Below are 19,544 nucleotides of genomic sequence, written 5' to 3'. Positions count from 1 at the left end.
TCCTAGACAGTCTGAGAATGCATGGATGGACTGAAACATAATGTCCCAGAAGTGTTCTATTGGATTTAGGTCAGGTGAGTATAGAGGCCAGTCAATGATATCAGTTCCTTTATCCTCCAGGAACTGCCTACATACTCTTGTATTGTCGTGCACGAGGAGGTACCCAGGACCCACTGCACCAGCATAGGGTCTGACAATGGGTCCAAGGATTTCATCCTGATACCTAATGGCAGTCATTGTGCCGTTGTCTACCCTGTAGAGGTCTGTGCGTCCCTCCATGGATATGCTTCCCCAGACCATCACTGACCCACCACCAAACTGCTCATGCTGAATGATGTTACAGGCACCATAACATTATCCATGGCTTCTCCAGACCCTTTTACATCTGTCACATGTGCCCAAGGTGAACCTGCTCTCATCTATGAAAAGCACACGGCACCAGTGGTGGACTTGCCAATTCCGGTATTCTATAGCAAATACCAATTAAGCTCCACGGTGCCGGGCACTGAGCACAGGGCCCACTAGAGTACTTCAAACCCTCCGGCCACCCTCATGAAGTCTGTTTCTGATTGTTTGGTCAGAGACATTCACAACAGTGGCCTGCTAGAGGACATTTTATCAGGCTCTGGCAGTGCTCATCCTGTTCCTTTTTGCCCAAAGTAGCAGATACCAGTCCTGCTGATGGGTTAAGGACCTTCTACAGCCCTGTCCAGCTCTCCTAGAGTAACGGCCTGTCTCGTAGAATCTCCTCCATTCCCTTGAGACTGTGCTGGGAGATGCAGCAAACCTTCTGGCAATGGTATGTATTGATGTGCCATCATGGAGAAGTTGGACTACCTGTGCAACCCCTGTAGGGTCCAGGTATTACCTCATGCTACCAGTAGTAACACTGACCGTAGCCAAAAGCAAAACTAGTGAAAAAAACAGTCAGAAAAGATAAAGAGGGAAAAATGTCAGTGGCTTCCACTGTTAAAGCATGCATATTTTGGGGAGCGTCTCTTTGTTGCCCCTCTAGTGCACCTGTTGTTAATTTCATTAACACCAAAGCAGTGGAAATTAATTAACAACCCCCTCTGCTACTTAACTGACCTGATCAAAATCCCAGAAGTTTCATTGACTTGATGCTATACTCTGATTAAAAAGTGTTCCTTTAATTTTTTGAGCAGTATATATTATAATAAAAATATGCCTCTCCAACACACTTAAGAATGTCTTTGCTTGGATAATGAGGGGGCTGCTGCTGTCAGTATCAGGCTTGAAGGTGGCAGTAAGATAGATAGATAGATAGATAGATAGATAGATAGATAGATAGATAGATAGATAGATAGATAGATAGATAGATAGATAGATAGATAGATAGATAGATAGATAGATAGATAGATAGATAGATAGATAGATAGATAGAGTGCTGCTGAGATTATACTACAGGCTTATATTTAATGTCATTAACATTTCAATAGAGCAGGCCCAGCTTACAGTGTCCACGAGTGGAAAATGCTGACAGTCATTTGTTTCCTTATTTGAAGTTACCAGCATTCAGAATGATTCATAATTAAGATATTGGTACAGAGTGAATCATTATGTGTCACCCAGGATGTGATAAATTATTTCCCTGAGCAGTAACGTGGGCAAATCTAGTTCACAATTTAATGTCTGGATTACACATTTACTTTTTATTGTAATGTGCTCCCAAACCATAATCTTGGCATTAGTGTTGAGATTATGCAGCTCACATTCAAATGGCCTTTATTTTTTCATATATATGAGAATGATTATAACTAATGTAAAAATTACACTCCATTAAATTTGAATTTTTGAAATGCAATGGTGGAATATTCATCCTGCAGCCTGTTTGCCTGTGTTACCTAATGAACACATTGGCCCTGATGTCATAATACTAACAATTTAGAACTTCAGCTATTTGAAAAATGTGCATTTGAAGATTCATTATAACATACAGTAACTGTATGTGAATTTGTGCACAAGTTCTTGGTTTACACTCATACTTGGGTTATCCTTATTTTCTATACAGTTAGGTCCATAAATATTTGGACAGAGACAACTTTTTTCTAATTTTGGTTCTGTACATTACCACAATGAATTTTAAATGAAACAACTCAGATGCAGTTGAAGTGCAGCCTTTCAGCTTTAATTCAGTATGTTGAATAAAAGGATTGCGTAAATATGTGAGGGAACTAAAGTATTTTTTAACACAATCCCTTTATTTCAGGGGCTCAAAAGTAATTGGACAAATTAAATAACTGGAAATAAAATGTTCATTTCTAATACTTGGTTGAAAACCCTTTGCTGGCAATGACAGCCTGAAGTCTTGAACTCATGGACATCACCAGATGCTGGGTTTCCTCCTTTTTAATGCTGGGCTTATGGGCCTTTACTGCAGTGGCTTTCAGTTGCTGTTTGTTTGTGGGCCTTTCTGTCCAAAGTTTAGTCTTCAACAAGTGAAATGCATGCTCAATTGGGCTAAGATCAGGTGACTGACTTGGCCATTCAAGAATTTTCCACTTCTTTGCTTTAATAAACTCCTGGGTTGCTTTGGCTGTATGTTTTGGGTCATTGTCCATCTGTATCATGAAATGCCGCCCAATCAATTTGACTGCATTTAGCTGGATTTGAGCAGACAGTATGTCTCTGAACACCTCAGAATTCATTCGGCTGCTTCTGTCCTGTGTCACATCATCAATAAACACTAGTGTCCCAGTGCCACTGGCAGCCATGCATGCCCAAGCCATCACACTGCCTCCATCGTGTTTTACAGATGATGTGGTATGCTTTGGATAATGAGCTGTTCCACGCCTTCTCCATACTTTTTTCTTGCCATCATTCTGGTAGAGGTTGATCTTGGTTTCATCTGTCCAAAGAATGTTTTTCCAGAACTGTGCTGGCTTTTTTAGATGTTCTTTAGCAAAGTCCAATCTAGCCTTTCTATTCTTGAGGCTTATGAGTGGCTTGCACCTTGCAGTGCACCCTCTGTATTTACTTTCATGCAGTCTTCTCTTTATGGTAGACTTGGATATCAATACGCCTACCCCCCGGAGAGTGTTGTTCACTTGGTTGGCTGTTGTGAAGGCGTTTCTCTTCACCATGGAAATGATTCTGCGATCATCCACCACTGTTGTCTTCCGTGGACATCCAGGTCTTTTTGCATTGCTGAGTTCACCAGTGCTTGCTTTCTTTCTCAGTATGTACCAAACTGTAGATTTTGCCACTCGTAATATTGTAGCAATTTCTCAGATGGGTTTTTTCTGTTTTCGCATCTTAAGGATGGCTTCTTTCACCTGCATGGAGAGCTCCTTTGACCGCATGTTGTCTGTTCACAGCAAAATCTTCCACATGCAAGCACCACACCTCAAATCAACTCCAGGCCTTTTATCTGCTTAATTGATAATGACATAACGACAGACTTGCCCTCACCTGCCCATGAAATAGCCTTTGAGTCAATTGTCCAATTACTTTTGAGCCCCTGAAATGATGGGATTGTGTTAAAAAATGCTTTAGTTGCCTCACATTTTTATGCAATCTTTTTGTTCAACCCACTGAATTACATCTGAAAGTCTGCACTTCAACTGCATCTGAGTTGTTTAATTTAAAATTCATTGTGGTAATGTACAGAACCAAAATTAGAAAAAAGTTGTCTCTGTCCAAATTTTTATGAACCTAACTGTATAACCCAAAGAGCTGCCATAGAGAAAAGGATGCCATAAAAAGAGAGAGCTGTCAAGAGAGAGATGAAGCCTTAATGCCATTTTTTGTTTTCCTCTCCTCTGTACCCACTTGGCTATAGCTATTGTATAGTATAAAAAATAATATATCCCCAGTAAAACAGCATAAAGGATAAGTAGGTAATGGTTCAAATCATTTTAAGTTATTCTGTATATATTTATTGATTTAAGGTTTGTTTTTATGATGATAGTGATGATGGTGATTGTGATGATGATCACTGTAATAATTATTGTTATCCTTATGATTATTTTAAGCTTTATGGCTAAGAAACTGCTTAAGCAGTCTGGCCCTATAAGGGATTAGAGAGATCAAGGTGCAGTGGTCATGGGGGCCACTAGATGGCACTGTTGTCTTGTTGGTCTCTTAGACTTTATGGTCCCAATTTTGGGTTTGGATAGATTGGCTGTTCTGGTTTGTTCTTTTTCAGCTTAGTTGTTGTGGTTAAATAGGTAAATGTTTAGTGTCAGAAGAAAGACAGGCAACTTCAGAAATAGTGTAACTAAGGAAGAGTAAAACAGAGAGAGAAAGGTGGGAAGGGGCGAGTGTTTGAACTGAAAAAGGGAAGGTGAGGAAGTGGGTGAGAGACACCATTCAAGACCTTTGTAGGGAGAGCAAGAAAGGCAGCATAAGTTTGTTTCTTTTACATTATTTGTATTTTTGTATTATCTGATTGTTTTTCAGATAAATAAATGCACTATCTTGCCTTCCTTGTGTCATTTGTGGTGCAAAAGGCTGCCCTGTTCACCCATATTGTATTTGTCAAAAAGGAGCACAGACATTCAGGAGGAGTTCAAAGAAGACCTGTTGCTTCTTCACATCAAAATTGACCAGTTGAGGTGACCTGAGCATTAACACCTCCCTGGAGAGCTGTTACAGGCATACTGGAGAGATTATATCTTTCAGCTGGGAATGAGAACACCTTGGTAATTCCACAGAGGCGTTGGAGGAGATGGGGGGGAAATGGGACATCTGGGCATCTTTGCTTAGACTGCTGACCTTGTTATCCAAACCCAGATAAAATGCAGAGAATGGAAGGATGGATGGATAGAAGGGTGTTTAAAAAAGTAGTGAGTATTTTAGATTAGTTACCAGTATTTCTTAATCTTTTCTTTTTTATTGTTTAGCAAAAATTTCTCTGTACCCTGTAAATAGACAGTATTACCACTTTTACCAATGTATCCTTTATCATATGAGCATAGAAGCAGAGCCTGTTCCAGGACCACCCATCCAAAATCACACCCATACCCACACTTAGATACTCAGCAGTCACATACAATTCATTGTTTTGTGGCATTAGACTGAATTCCGAGAGGAAACCCACACGGATCCTGGGAGACTGTGCAAGCTACACAGAGACAATATTCTGGCCCGTATTCAAACCCAGGCTCTTGAAAATCTGAGGCAACAACACTAATGACTGCCCATGCTATGCTGCCTGGTAAATTTATACATTATTCTTAATTATAGGATGAGTTTTAGATGGATGTTACCTTGTTAAAGCAATACCTATTATGTCTAGTAAACTGAACATGAACCATGACTCTTTGGCACAGTGTACACATTAAAATTAAACCGAATGGTTTAGAGATGAGTGGCTTTATACATTTTATACACTGACTTTGTGTATAAGATCCCACAATACATTATGTATCCTATTCAGCTTTTCTCTGCACTACAATAGCGATCATACTTCAGTTTTCAAATACACGCATCTCATCTTTTACAAATCAGCTTTCAGGTATTAATCCTAAATAACCTACCAATGTCAAATAAATAAGTCATTCAAAACAAATATTGTGAATCACTACTTTTTACCCAAAAGAAAGCTTAACTCCAAATCTACCTCTCTCTCAGCACTGTCCTTGACCATGTCACCTTTTCAACATCAGCTTCAGTCTGACTGTGGATAATGTTCTCCTTCAGTCCATACATTTCCTCTTACTTAACACCCTCATTTCTTTCTTCTTAAAATTCATAATGCCCAGTCTTTCCTCAATATATATTGTTGAGGCTCTTGTTATTTGCCTAAACTTTAACTGCTATACTGCTATACAGTACAAACACATACACAGAAGGCTAATGTCCCTCACAGACCCACATGCTACCCCTCTTTCTACTGGCATTTCATTGCTGCCATGACATTTTGTAAAGCTCTTTTCTTTACCTGTAGGTCCATGCTCAGTATGGCTCCTCAGAACTTCCAGTCTCTTTACAAGAGAAGATGAATGAAGAGATTTAGAAACACCGAAAGAGTAACAGCATGCAGTGGCCAATAAATTTGGTATCCAGGAATGGGCCCACCACAGAGCCTCTTCCGTATAGCAGTTCTGAACAAGAGATGTTAATGTAAGGTGTTACCTAGTAAAATGAATGAATGTTTAAGTGAACATTTCCTAACCTGATCTGAGTCAAATATTGTGGTTTTATCTTGGGATCTGTTGCTGCCTGCCTGCGAAACTTTCCAAACTAAGACAGCAAGACTAAGTCAGCACAGTCACAATAACAAAAAAAAAGAAAATTATGTCCAATCAAAATGAAAACTTGTGATTGAATGTAATGGGAATTGTACAGTAGGTCTTGTCTAAAAACTGGTTAGATCAAGAAATGTTTTCACATACTTTTCTATTCAGTTTAATACTTTGAATTATTTTGTGGCTCTGTGTATAGTCAGGGAAGTTTCTTTTGTTTCTTTAATTCGTTATCTATTGCTGGGCTTGTTTTCGTATATGTAATATTTTGCAGTTCTTCAAATTTGAAAAAGCTATTCCCTCATTAATTTGTTCCTAATGAGTCATGATAGTGCTTGTGGGCTACTGCAGCATCAGAAAGAAAAGATAAAAAGAAAGGATCTGAAGTTGGATAAAGAATGGGATAGTAAAGAGGGCCTGTGGAATTTTTCTGGTAGAAGCCGATATTTAATAGAATATTTGTTTTTAATAAAAGATGTTAAAATTGTCAAAGGAAAAACTCAAAGGTTCACTGATTAATCTTTCACGATATTCTGGCTACAAGTTCTCTTCCATTTTCAAGTATGATTTTCTCTTTCATTTTGGCTTAGTCTGCTTGTAAATGTTGATTGGCCTCTGGCCTTGCTGACTGGTTATTTCACTCTACTTTGGTTTAATGTCTTTGGCTTGTTTGATAAATTTAAATGACTTTCTAATATCGACCTATGCACGTTTCTGACTTAAACTCCATCTCACGATTTGAATGCTAAAATATTACTGCTGTCACCTTGTGCAGTCTTCTGACAAAATGCATTTATAGTACAGAGGTGGCCGGGTTGCTCCTGCAGGATATCCCTTCAGCTGAAACCTCTCTGAAATGTGTGGACCTAAGAGTTGACAGACAGTGTGAACCATTTACAGATTGAATACCATGATGAGAAAACAGAACAAAATCCATGACAAATAGGTAGAGCTGTATTTTATAAATATCTGAAATACAAGAGCCAAGTCAGGTATGAGACACAGGTCAAACCCGAGAAAACTGACACAAAAGTCAGACAAAGGTGGTTTTTTAGTGAGTGAGAACAGATCAGATAGGTACAATGTTATTTCAGCAGGTGCCTCCCTATATTACTAGAAGCAAATATGCAAAATGTTATATAAGGTGTGAAAAAGCTTTGGAGCCAAAACATTTTAGATGTTTGTAGACAATGAAAATAAACCACATTTTATCTGTTCAGACACACCTTCAACTTTCATGCTAAACGTCATCATGTTGTCCAGTTTAGTGTATGTACATTCCTCTTTTGAATACATAGCCAAAGTGACCCCCAAGGCAGGGGTTTCCGACCTGCGATGCCCACAAACCCAGGGGGTGTAAAATGGCATTTTAGGGTTTGTGAAAAAGAGGAAGGCTGTGTTGCAGTTCACCATAACTGAGTGAGGTGTGTTGTCCGAGCTTATCGTGGTGCAATTGGTGTCTTGCAGTGTGCTATCATTTGTACGTTAGTGCTCCTATTCTAATAGTACTATGGTGTTGTACCATGTTAGCCATTATGAATGTAGTGAGATGTCAAACAAAATTACACCTTTTATTAGCTAACTAAAAAGATTACAATATGCAAGCTTTCGAGGCAACTCAGGGCACTTCTTCAAGCAAGATGATTACAGTTAGTTAGCCAATAAAAGGTGTCATTTTGCTTGACTTCTCACTATGCTCCTATTCTATAATTTGAAACGAATCAAGCATTGTGCATACAGTTTTCACCTGTAAATGAGGTGGCACATTCGTAAAGGTAAATTACTTTTTTTAAGAGAATGGAATTTGGACCTTGCAATTATCCGTAGAGAAGGGACAAGGTCTAGTATTGATTTCTGTTCAAGCTCTGATCTTGAAACATCACTGATTATAAGGTTCGATTGACATTTTTGCCAGGAAGGGACAAGAGGACTGAATTGGATGCAACACCCGTTGCTTACACTCCACCCATTTCTCCTGCTGACAGTGCAGGCAGCAGCGCGGCAATTTTAACTGCAATACAGGTGTTACCAGGGGACAAAGCTCGTCGACTGTCTTTCATTGCTTAGTGGTGTGCTGACGCCCATTGCTTCATGGGGTCTCCAATCCCCCAAACCTCTAGATAGTTGAACGGGTGTCATTTCGTCGTGGTGCTTGATGTGTTGTGGTATACTCCAACCCCAGATCATCAATCGAGTGTTTATGCTTCACTGGGGACACATATACAAGATTACTGAGATTTATAAAGATATATTGCTCAATATCTCTCTATTATAAAAAAAAATCTTGGAAGGCTTGGAAGGAGACGAGATGTGATTTTCTCAGAGACACTTTAACGTCCCGTGAGACAAAGCAGCGAGACAAAAGGACAGCTGCTGTACAGGCTGTACATGCAAATCACGCAGCACAGCAGCAAGCCAACAGATGATCGAGCAAAGAGGAAGTAAAAAAAAATGTATTTGATTCCCAATATATCACTGTTTAAGAGGGGGTTTCAGAGGAGCAACCACATCTCCTTAGCATGCGTTCAGCCCCCCTCTTCAAAACGCAACAGGCAGAGACGCGAAGTGGCTGGCACATAGTGCACCCCGGGTAGGGGGTTGGCGAGTGAAGCAAGCAGGGGGCAAAGCCCCAAGTCTATTTAAGTTTTATGTACTGAGTTAAAAGCTTTTTCTTTGTTTAATTAGTTCACTTGCCATACTGTATGTGATTCAATTTGTCGTTGAAAAATTAGAAGTTTGACTTTTTCATCTTCAAATGTGATATTACATTTGCAGGGAGTGCAAACACAAATCAAACATTTCTAGGGTTGCAGGGCACAGAAAAAGTTGGGAACCACAGCCCTAAGCTCACACAGCAAGATAATGGTAACTGGTAAGTTCTGTTACTTCTAGTCCAGCTCTTAGCCACTATGATACACTGCTTTTCTTATTAGACTTTTTGTTTTTAACCATGATTAACAGTAGATTGAATGCACACATATTACCTTGTTCTCCTTAGAGCTTCTTTGCCTTCATTATACAAATACAATGGATTGTATCAAAAATGAATTCTTGATTGGACTCTTACCTTCCAATAGGAACACTATTAACCTATTTCCCAACCTTAAGAAATCCCTAGTTAGATGCACTTAAGCAAACATGCAGCAAATCTACAATACCTTGAGAAATCATCCTTTCCTGGCTCCTATTGCAGAGTACATTGGTAAACAGATTTATTTAAGTCTTAATCTCCGGCACTTGGAGAAACAATGTTTTATCAATGTAATCAACTGTACCTGTTTTACTGTATAGTCTTAGAATCAATCCTTTCCCTGAACCTAATCCCAAGTGCTTTGACTAAAAATACTTTGTTATCCACAGTACTCTGAGAAACAGTCCTTTGTTGTCTGCTAATCTCCAGTATTTAGAAAGTCAGCTCTTAATCCTCAATACTTGGGACATTGTAACCGCCAGTGCTTTAAAAATCACCTTAATCTTCTTAAGAATCACACATTTGCAAGATCCCCATCTCTAGAATCTCAAAAGTCACTTCTCTTTTGGCTGTCCAGTCAAACTTTCCAAGAATAACAGTCCCGTAGTAGTGACTAAACAGACAGAGTGGAGGGACCACGAAGCCTTTAAACCCCCTTCCTCTACTATTTAAATGGCCTTCATAAAAGTGTTGTACTTACATGCAGCCATTGCGTCACCTCTACCATCTGTGAGTCTTCAGTCTGAAGAACTTAAACTCCTAACTTTTCATTCCTCTTCATCTATCTGCTTCTGAGAATAACTTCACTGAGACGCTGACAAGAATCACCATGGTAACTCAAAGCTGGCTGAAAACACATGCCATTCTGCTCTGCCAGCTTCCTCTGTGTCCTTTTGTCAGTGATAAGGGGATATTTCAGTGCACAGGGTTATCCATATCAAGACGGAATGCAAATATCTCCCTGCCCTCTTACACAAACACTTCCCAGCCAGCTCTGCCTGTATGCAAAGCACTTTCATCTTTCCTGATGGGACACTCTTTGAGATAAAAAATATTTTCAATTTAAGTCTCCTGCCAAAAGGCCATTCAATCTGTCAAACAGGGCCAGCCTAGGGGTTGCACTGTTACTGCATCTCCTGAGCACTGAAATCTGCACTGTCATTCAAATCTGAGGGGCACATAAGTCTTAACAGTGCCCTCCTCATATGTCCCTGTATGTTTCTGTTCATGAAGTCACTTAAATATCCAGTCAGATGATGACACCCATGATTTTGCACTACTCAGTTAAATATTTAGATGTCTTTCAATAAAATAAAGTCTAAAAAGTCTTCTAAAACCTGTGACATTTAAAATAGTAACATGTTCAATTATCTCACCCCATTTTTCTACCTACATCTCTGGCTCTCATGAAACAGGCTTCAGCCTCCACAACCCTACTTTGTTTAAATAAATGGATGGATGGTTAGAAGTCAGTGTTCTGAGCTAAGTGATCGTTTATGTCATTGTCTGATAAGATCCTCAAAATTAATTCTGAGCACTAAGCCACTTAAATGGGTACCTAATGCTACCCTCTGTAGACAGGGCTAGTATATCTAAAATTCAGCTGCTCAGGTCATTAAACGAATCACCTCAAATATGAAATGTTTTCATGCTTCAGAATTGCTTCATAACACAAAATAACATCATATCACATCACATAACATAACATTACTTAACAAAGCTCAAAACCTTCTTAGTCGAAAAAAGTCCCAAATCTTCAGCTAGTAGCATCAGGCATAAAGGCAGGAAACAATCCTGGGCATCACACTGCCCAATCATGCATGCAATCATCGATTCCAGGTCAGTTTAGAGTTACTAACTAACCTACACATCTTTAGGTTGTCAATGGCAACCCAGAGTATCTAAAGAAGCATTGAGACTGTAGCCTGACATGGAATTCAAGCTCAGGGTACATGAGGCAGCAGTTCTAACCACTGAAACACAATTATTCGCTTCCAGTCTGTACACATATTGATATACCAGCTGGCTCAGTCCATGATAAATCCAGGACTATTGGTCTACTATTTATTTCTAAGTGCAGAAGTATCATCTAAATAAAACGAGGACAAATGAAGTCTGCAGTACCTATGGTGTCACTCACAGCACACTCACTCACTCATTCTCAACACGTCCATTCATAAGCATTTATTGTATGTACCATTAAAAAGCATTACATTTTTGATTCCAACAGATAATATATATATATAACCAACACTATAACCTAATAAAGGAAATTTTAAAAAGAAAAAAATATTTTTTTATGTTCTTTATTTCTCGTTTTAGGAATCTGTTAGTTTTCACATTCCCCTTGGAGTCAGAGCGCAGGGTCAGCCATTGTACAGCAACCCTGGAGCAATTGAAGATTCAGTTCAAGGTCCCATCAGAGTAGGATCTCTTTTGGCAGTGATGGGGATTTGAACCTTCGGGACACCAGCACAAATCCTTAGCCTCAGAGTCACCACTCTGCTCTTATCAAACAAAATAAGGTTGATAGAAGAAGTAGTAATCTCATTGGAGCCCATTGCCTGTCACACAGAGGAAAAAAGTTTATGGTCAGATTGCAGAGGGCACCACACTAGGGCCCTCTTTATAGCTGTTAAAAGAATTATTCCTGCCACATTAATAAGGGCAGGTCACAAGAATGTTTGGACTAATGATTAGTATTCCCTCTCTCATTCTTTTTTATCTATATAAATAAAACTGTAAGCCATTTAGATGTCTGTCTGTTTGTTTACTAATCACACAAAAACGTCTGAATCGATTTTCATTACATTTTTCATGTGCCTTGTTGTTGGTCTAACTTAACATATAGGGTATATATCATAATCAGTAGAGAGGTTATAATGGGAGGGAGGTAACCCAAAAAAACAGCACAGATGCAAGGAGTCTAACCCCCTTCAGGCAGTAGGGCATCGTCATCAGTCTACACAAAGTTTTCTACTGACCAAAATGGGATCTCAAAGACCACTAGAATGTGCAGTGTTTTTTTCTGAATTAGTGTGGATAAGTTTCATTATCTTGCTGGATTACAGCTTTAGGTTAAGAATATGTGTTTTGATACATTTCCAAAAGAAAGTTTTTCCCTGTTTATTTATACCATTTATATATATTAATATATTTATTTGATTTTTTTACTATTTCAGTTTTCATTTATTGTGTTATGATTTAAATGCACCTGTTGCCTCAGTTATAATAATAACAATAATAATGATACATTTTATTTATATAGTGCCTTTCCCATGCTCAAGGCGCTTCACAGAGTCTTAGAAAAAAACAGCAGGGTAAATGTAACATTGGACACAAATGTTTTCCTGAATAGAACAATGAAACAGATAACAAAGCATTAAATAGAATAAAGAACAATAAACCAGGGTAAAATACTAAATTCAATACTAAAAGAAAAATTTAACAAATAACCTCATTTCTGATATAACAGACACACAAATTATCCCGAGCACCTGGACAGAGAGGTAAACTGCAAGAAAGGGCAGAATGTTAAGTTAAGTTAAAAGCCTTCCTAAATAGTTGAGTTTTAAGTTGTTTTTTAAAAGAATGAATGGAGTCAGCTGATCTAATTATTTTAGAAAGTCTGGGTGCTATGGAGCTGAAGGCCCTGTCACCCATAGAGTGCAGGCCAGTGTGAGGCACAACAAGATTACCAGAATTAGAGGACCCTAGTAGAAGAACCAGAGCATAGTGATTTAGAAGGTCACTGATGTAGTCCAGTGCAAGGCCATTTAAAGCTTTGTAGGTTATTAATAGAATTTTATACACAGGGAGCCAGTGAAGGCGAAGCAGGATGGGTGTTATGTGCTCACTGTTGCCTGGTTTGAGTAAGGACTCTTGCAGCAGTGTTTTGAACCAACTGGAGGTATGATATAAGATTTGAAGGAGCACCTGCCAGTAGGGAGTTACAATAATCGATGCGGGATGTGATAAAAGCATGGACAAGTTTCTCAGCAATAGAAAAGGAGAGGAATGAGCGAACACGTGATATGTTATGGAGGTGAAAGTAAGAACGTTTCTTAATGTGGTTTATGTGGGCGGAATAAGAAAGGGAGGAATCAAAAATGACACCAATATTACTTGCATCAGAAGAAGGTCTGATGAGATCACCGTCAAGAGTGACTGAAAAGGAGCTCATTTTATTAACTTGTGCTTTAGTGCCGAGTTCTGTTCCATCCAGATTATAATTTCACTGAGACAAGTTGTGAGCTGAGAAAACAGTGATGAAGTTGTACCTTTGACATTAAAATAGAGTGGAGTGTCGTCTGCATAAAAATGATAACCCAGTCCAAAGCTACGAATAATATGGCCAAGAGGAAGCATATAAATACAGAAGGGAAGAGGGCAGAGAACAGATCCCTGAGGAACCCCTTGTGTGAGCTGGATCTGCTGTTGCCAAGACTAACAAACTCTTGCCTATCAGTCAAATAGGACTTGAACCACTGTAGGGCAGTGCCAGAGATACCCAGCATGTTCTTCATTCTGGACAGTAGAATGCCATGTCTGACAGTGTCAAATGATGCACTGAGGTCTAATAGAATATATATATGTGCTAATAATTGGTTACCTGAAGAAGAGCAGTTTCACAGCTGTGCTGCACTCTGAAACCAGACTGAAAGGGTTCCATCAAATTATTAGTGGTTAAATAATTGGTGAGCTGGGAGGGTACAACACGCTCAAGAACATTTGACAGAAAAGGTAAGTGGGAAATGGGCTGACAATTGTTAAGATCGTCACCATCAAGACCAGACTTTTTTCACATGGGAGTTACAGAAGTGACTTTAAAAGTGGCTGGCACAAACCCAGTGTCGAGGGATGTATTGATTATTGTCATAACAGTCGGGATTATGGCATGAAGGCAGGATTTAAGAAGTGTGGTGGGGATGGGGTCCAGTACACATGTAGTTGGCCTCATCTTGCAAAGCAGGTAATTAACAAAAGCAGATGTGACTGGTGAGAACTTAGAGAAGGAGCTAGATGGAGTGGAAAGACAGGGAAGGATATAAATGGATGATGGATTTATGTTAGTTTCATTATTTAGATCTTTAATTTTATTACGGAAAAAGTGGAGGAATTTTTCACAGACTTCAGTAGAGGAAGTTATTGGGCCTGGTGCAGGTTGAAGTAATTTATTAACTACAGAGAACAAAACCTTTGGGTTATCATGGCCACTTTCTATTATTATGCCATAATGTGTGTTCTTGGTTGCAGTTAGTGCATCCCTGTAAGCCCTTTGATGGTCAGAGAAAGCCTGAATGTGAACAGTGAGGCCAGTCTTACATGATATTCTCTCAAGGCATCAGCCAGTTGATTTCATAGATCATAGCTCTGAATTATACCATGGAGATGAACGCTTAAAGGAAACCTCCTTATGTTTTAAAGGAGCTGTTTATCTAGTACTGAATGAAAGGCTGTGTTATAGTGGTCAACAAGACTATCTAGTGTTAATGGAACAGGTGAAGACAGAAAAAGATTAGAAATGAATCCAGCAAGAACAGAGGGACAGATATTTTTATGGTTTTGGAAAGAAATTTGATGTTTACAGGTAAGAGGAGGGAGAAGTAATGAGACAGTGAAAAGCACTGCTTTATAGTCAGAGTGTCTCAAATCAATGCTATGAGTGTTGCTGACAGATAATCCAGATGTGCAGATCAGGTCCAGTATATGCCCATAAGTGTGTAACTATAAGTACTCCAGGGTTCACCTAAAAAAGAGCACACTTCAATAGCTCGTTGAATTCAGAGTCAGGAGGAAGTGGGCAATACTCAGCCTGAGAATGAAAGGAGGAAAAAATTTGGGAGTTTATTGTGTTTCTCTTTTGTATAATTGAGGCCTTTTATTGGGAAAATTGGAAAGAGGTGCTTTGAAAAAATAAAATCCTTTATTTTATTCATTTAATGTGTGGTGCTGTACTGTTTCTGTGATTTGGTACACTGTGGTGCCCCCTTTTGGTCACCTTTGTCATCTGTGTGGAATTTGCACATTCTCCCTGTGTGAGAGTAAGTTTGCCTGCCACATCCCCAGAAGTGTGTAGGCTAGGTGAATTGGTGATTTTAAATTGGCCCAGTTTGGGAATGTCTGGGTATCTGAGGTATGTGAAATAGCACAGTGTCCATTCCAGGGCTGTGCCCAGTGCCTCTAGGAAAGGTTCAAGCTCATAGCAAACCTGAATGGGATTAAGCAGGTTTAAGAATATGAGATAATAGACAGACAGACAGACAGACGGACAGGCAGACAGACAGACAGACAGACAGACAGACAGACAGATAGATAGATAGATAGATAGATAGATAGATAGATAGATAGATAGATAGATAGATAGATAGATAGATAGATAGTACCTCCTGCAGGAGCCAGCTTTATAAATGGATATGTTAGTGTGAAAGAGATTTGCCAAAGTACAAATCTTATCAGTTCATTTTCACAATGCCATATCCGTTTAAAACAGGTTGATGGTGGTGGTAGCCTAACAGAGATGAATGAAATAAAGTGCATAATAGGCTCTTGTATGTCTTGGCTTATTGTACTTTGCGTAGGTTATATTTCCATCAAGTCAATGATTTCTAAATTAAAAAGTTGCTTTTCATTCACAAAAGCACACACTTTCTCTTTTCATGAGCTACAATGATGTAAACTACAAAAGCGCTCTAGTGAGTCACAAAGACACTTTCATTGATGACAATTTAAAGCAAAACTACAATTTAAATCTATACATCTATCTTCAGAACAATTTAATTTGGAAGTAAGTGTAAAAAATAAATATATTTGACAACATAGTTTCCCCAGAGTTCTGGTAAACAGCTAATTTGCAAAAACAGGTACAGAAAAAAAGTTCAGGTTTTAGTCAGTCAGCAATCTGGCAGTCATTGCTGAGTGTATTGCTAGTATTTTACAAAGCAATCTGACACACTTGTTGAAACTGCTAAGTGAAAATCATCACCCAATTTGCCTGACAATGTCTTCTGCGATCAATAGGACTGACCTCAGGGTGAACTAGCAGGGTGATGGGGCAAAGGGTAAGGAGATAAGACTTCCATACTTTTCAAAAGGTTGTTTCCAGCTAAAGAGACGCACCCATTCTAGTCAGAGCTTCGCTTGCAAAGCTGCTCCTGCATACCTTTCCTAGAACTGCAGATTTTATCCTGAAAGTTGCCTAGAATGTTCCAGGCACTACAGTCATAAATATGATTTCTCTGGACAAATGCAGATGTGTAAAAGATTATGCAGCATTTGCCTCCACATTAAATTCATAGTCAAATGCTTTTTATGCAGAATGAGAATGAAAGGCATGAGCAGTGCCCACAGGATAGCTCTTTATCCACTACAGGCACAGTGCTGGGAGATTTTTCCCATTCCTAGCACAATGAATATTCCTTTGTTTGCAGCAATAAACTCATTATTTGTGCTGTTGATGGTGTCAGCCTAATATTCTTTGTGATGACAGAGAACCCTTTTGCCAGAAAGGCAGGAAGTTGGCCAGGAGCCAAGTCAAGAAAGGATGAGCCAACGCCCACTTGATATCCCCATAGCCCTCAGATAAGGGGCAGCGGCAGCATAGAAAAGCAAGACGTGATGACATGTTTTTTTCTGTAGTTTTCTGCCACGTCCAATCAATTTGCACAACTATATCATCGTAGTTCTGAAAACTGAGTCTGTTGAATGTCAGATGACATTTTGCAAAACTGGCATCCAAGCAGTCGTCTTACAGGAAAAGCCCTTCCTTTTTGATATATCATGGAATGTGAGCAAATATTCCTTTTGTTGCAGCCTGCCAGCTTGCATTTTTAGCCCACATACAGCCTCTGTAATCTTGGGTTTCTTTTGCTGAATTAAGATTTATATATTATTGTTATGATGGCAGTATAATTTTTCATTAAATGTTTTATCTCTTATTTCATTTTTTCTTATATTGTAGATATACGCTATGAACAAAGTTACATGAAAAATACAGATACAGAATGGGGCAAAAGTTTAAGAAAAAGATGACACGTCTATAGACCACATCACATATTCTTGAATAAAAGCACTAGAGATAGAGAAGCAAAGCCAAAGGAATTCTAAGTGATACCTAACCAGATCTGTCTACTCTTAATAATAATAATAATTCATTACATTTATATAGCGCTTTTCTCAGTACTCAAAGCGCTATCCACACAGGGAGGAACCGGGAAGCAAACCCACAATCTTCCACAGTCTCCTTACTGCAAAGTAGCAGCACTACCACTACACTTAAAAATTCATGTCTATCCATCTCCATTAAGATCATGAAATGTTAAAGAAGAGGCACCTTGAAATTTTGTTGGTCAAAATATAATATAAGGAAACGGCCAGAGATGAAAGAAAATGTGTGAAAACAGACAGGATCAGATGTACAAGGAGATGATGCCCCAGGTTAATGAGATGGAATATAATTTATGTTTCAAGGGGATACAGGCCTACATCTACAACACTAGGCTGCATCAGACTTAAAAGAGGGGTACATATTGACACAATCAGTTTCAAAATTATTAACAATTAAGATGTATGAATTCTGGCATAATGAGATTCCATGGTGGGAAAGCTACAAAATGTTGAGAATTGACAGGACTGAGATTTCAGGGAGGTGCTGCAACACCTGACAGGACCAGTGTACACACAGTATGTGAAATCTAACAACATGAAACTTCCAAAATATATTTTAAAATATAATAAGATTTTTCAAAAAATTAAAGGACTAGGGTTAAAGTGACTGACAGGATCAGGCACATCACATCTGGCAGGATCAAATGAACAGAAGTGAAACATACGAGTGGGTGAAACAGGTCATGATTAGGAAATAAAAGAACAGGATACTGAGAAAAGATTTCTATTTGTGTTATCATTGGCAATCCTTTAAACTACACCCTATACTATAGGTTCCATGCTATGTGGGAGCATATTCTCCAAATTGTAGTATCGCAATTGAAGAATACTGAAGAAATGCAAACACACAGGTAAAGGCACCATATAATACTACAGTTTGGAGCATATGCCCCCACATAGCGAAGAAAATAAGGTGTTGAATAACGTATTTCCCACAATAAAACAGCATTCAAAGGGTTGCCTGTCACAGCTGATAGAATAAAGCACTAAGCAGATGAAAAGGAAATGATGTGAAATCTAACAGGATCAGAGTCTTAGAAAATAAAAGATGCATAAGATTAGGTCTGTATCTCTTGCAGGATCATTCTCCAAACAAGTAATGGTTCAGTTATGTGAACTCTGATTTCATAGGGACAAAGCTACAGAATACTAAGAACAAATATTTAAATTCCAACAACAAATTCAGATGACAAAGAGTTAGAACCCCAAATTTTACAATCTGAGTAAAATTAGAATCCAAGGAGGTACAGCTACAGTACGTGGAGAAGAGACATAATTTAGATGTGAGATTCATCAGAATTCTGCAAATGTTGACAGAATCAAACTCAAAGAAGTAACAAATCAAGCTGGGAGAAATCTAATGGAGTCTTACTCCAAGGAGTTTTTGAAATCTGACTGGAAACGGCGCTAAACAGGTAAGTCTATATATATATGATATGACTAGATCAGACTTCTATATGTTAAAGATGCAAGTGCCTGAAACCTGACCAGTCTTCAAATTGCTATAAATTCACATTTATAAAATCTGACAAAATCAGATTTGAGAGGAGTTACAGATACAAGTGTTTCAAATCTGGCAGGATCTAAACAGTTAAAAAAAGTTACATACTGTATATGAAATCTTAGAAGACTTGACTCAAAGGAGTTAACAATTCAATTGTGTAATACTGGAAATGACCACACAGTAACAAGCTAAAAATCAGGTTTTTTGAAATCTAAAAATATTAGGCTGCTACGAAATGGAAATGTGCTTGTAAAATGAATGAAAAAAATAACAGGTTAGTAAGATCTGATAAAATCAAACACCCAGAAATAAACACTCAACTTCTGATAAGGCTGTAGAATTCGAGATTAACCTGAGAGTAGATCTCCAAATTGGTAAAGTTCCTAATCTACAAGGCCTTATTATTAAAGATTTGGACTCTTCACAAACAGAAAAAGGTCAAGGGAATCATCTCATCATGCCTGTTTGAGCAAACAAGATCATACTCCAAGGAAATACAGAGCAAGATCTGTGAAACCTAATCAGGGCAGTATACAAAGTGATAAAGAACCAGAACGCAAAGAACTGATAAGGTAAAACTCTCAGAATTCCAAGATGATACGGCTGGCCTGAAACTGTGAAAGTTTTGACTGGGCAAAAGCTGTAGCACACACTAGATCAGGCCCAAAAGATCTAAGCAGGTGTAATCCACCAG

At 38.6% G+C, this 19,544-nt stretch overlaps 1 protein-coding gene across 4 annotated transcripts in view; it reads right to left on the bottom strand.

The window, feature by feature from the left end:
* sorbs3 (sorbin and SH3 domain containing 3) overlaps positions 1 to 19,544 on the bottom strand; it is a 275,634-nt gene that overhangs the window by 192,120 nt on the left and 63,970 nt on the right. Inside the window, exon 1 of one of the 4 annotated variants that reach the window (XM_039769614.1) lies at positions 9,881 to 9,964. The exons of the other annotated variants lie outside the window; for them this stretch is intronic. The gene's annotated coding sequence lies outside the window, so the exon portion shown is untranslated. Of the gene's footprint in view, positions 1 to 9,880; positions 9,965 to 19,544 lie in introns of those variants that run through there. 4 annotated transcript variants of the gene reach the window in all.

This window comes from Polypterus senegalus, chromosome 11 (assembly GCF_016835505.1).
Source record: "Polypterus senegalus isolate Bchr_013 chromosome 11, ASM1683550v1, whole genome shotgun sequence".
Taxonomy (NCBI): domain Eukaryota; kingdom Metazoa; phylum Chordata; class Cladistia; order Polypteriformes; family Polypteridae; genus Polypterus; species Polypterus senegalus.
This window is presented reverse-complemented; position numbering and strand designations above follow the sequence as displayed.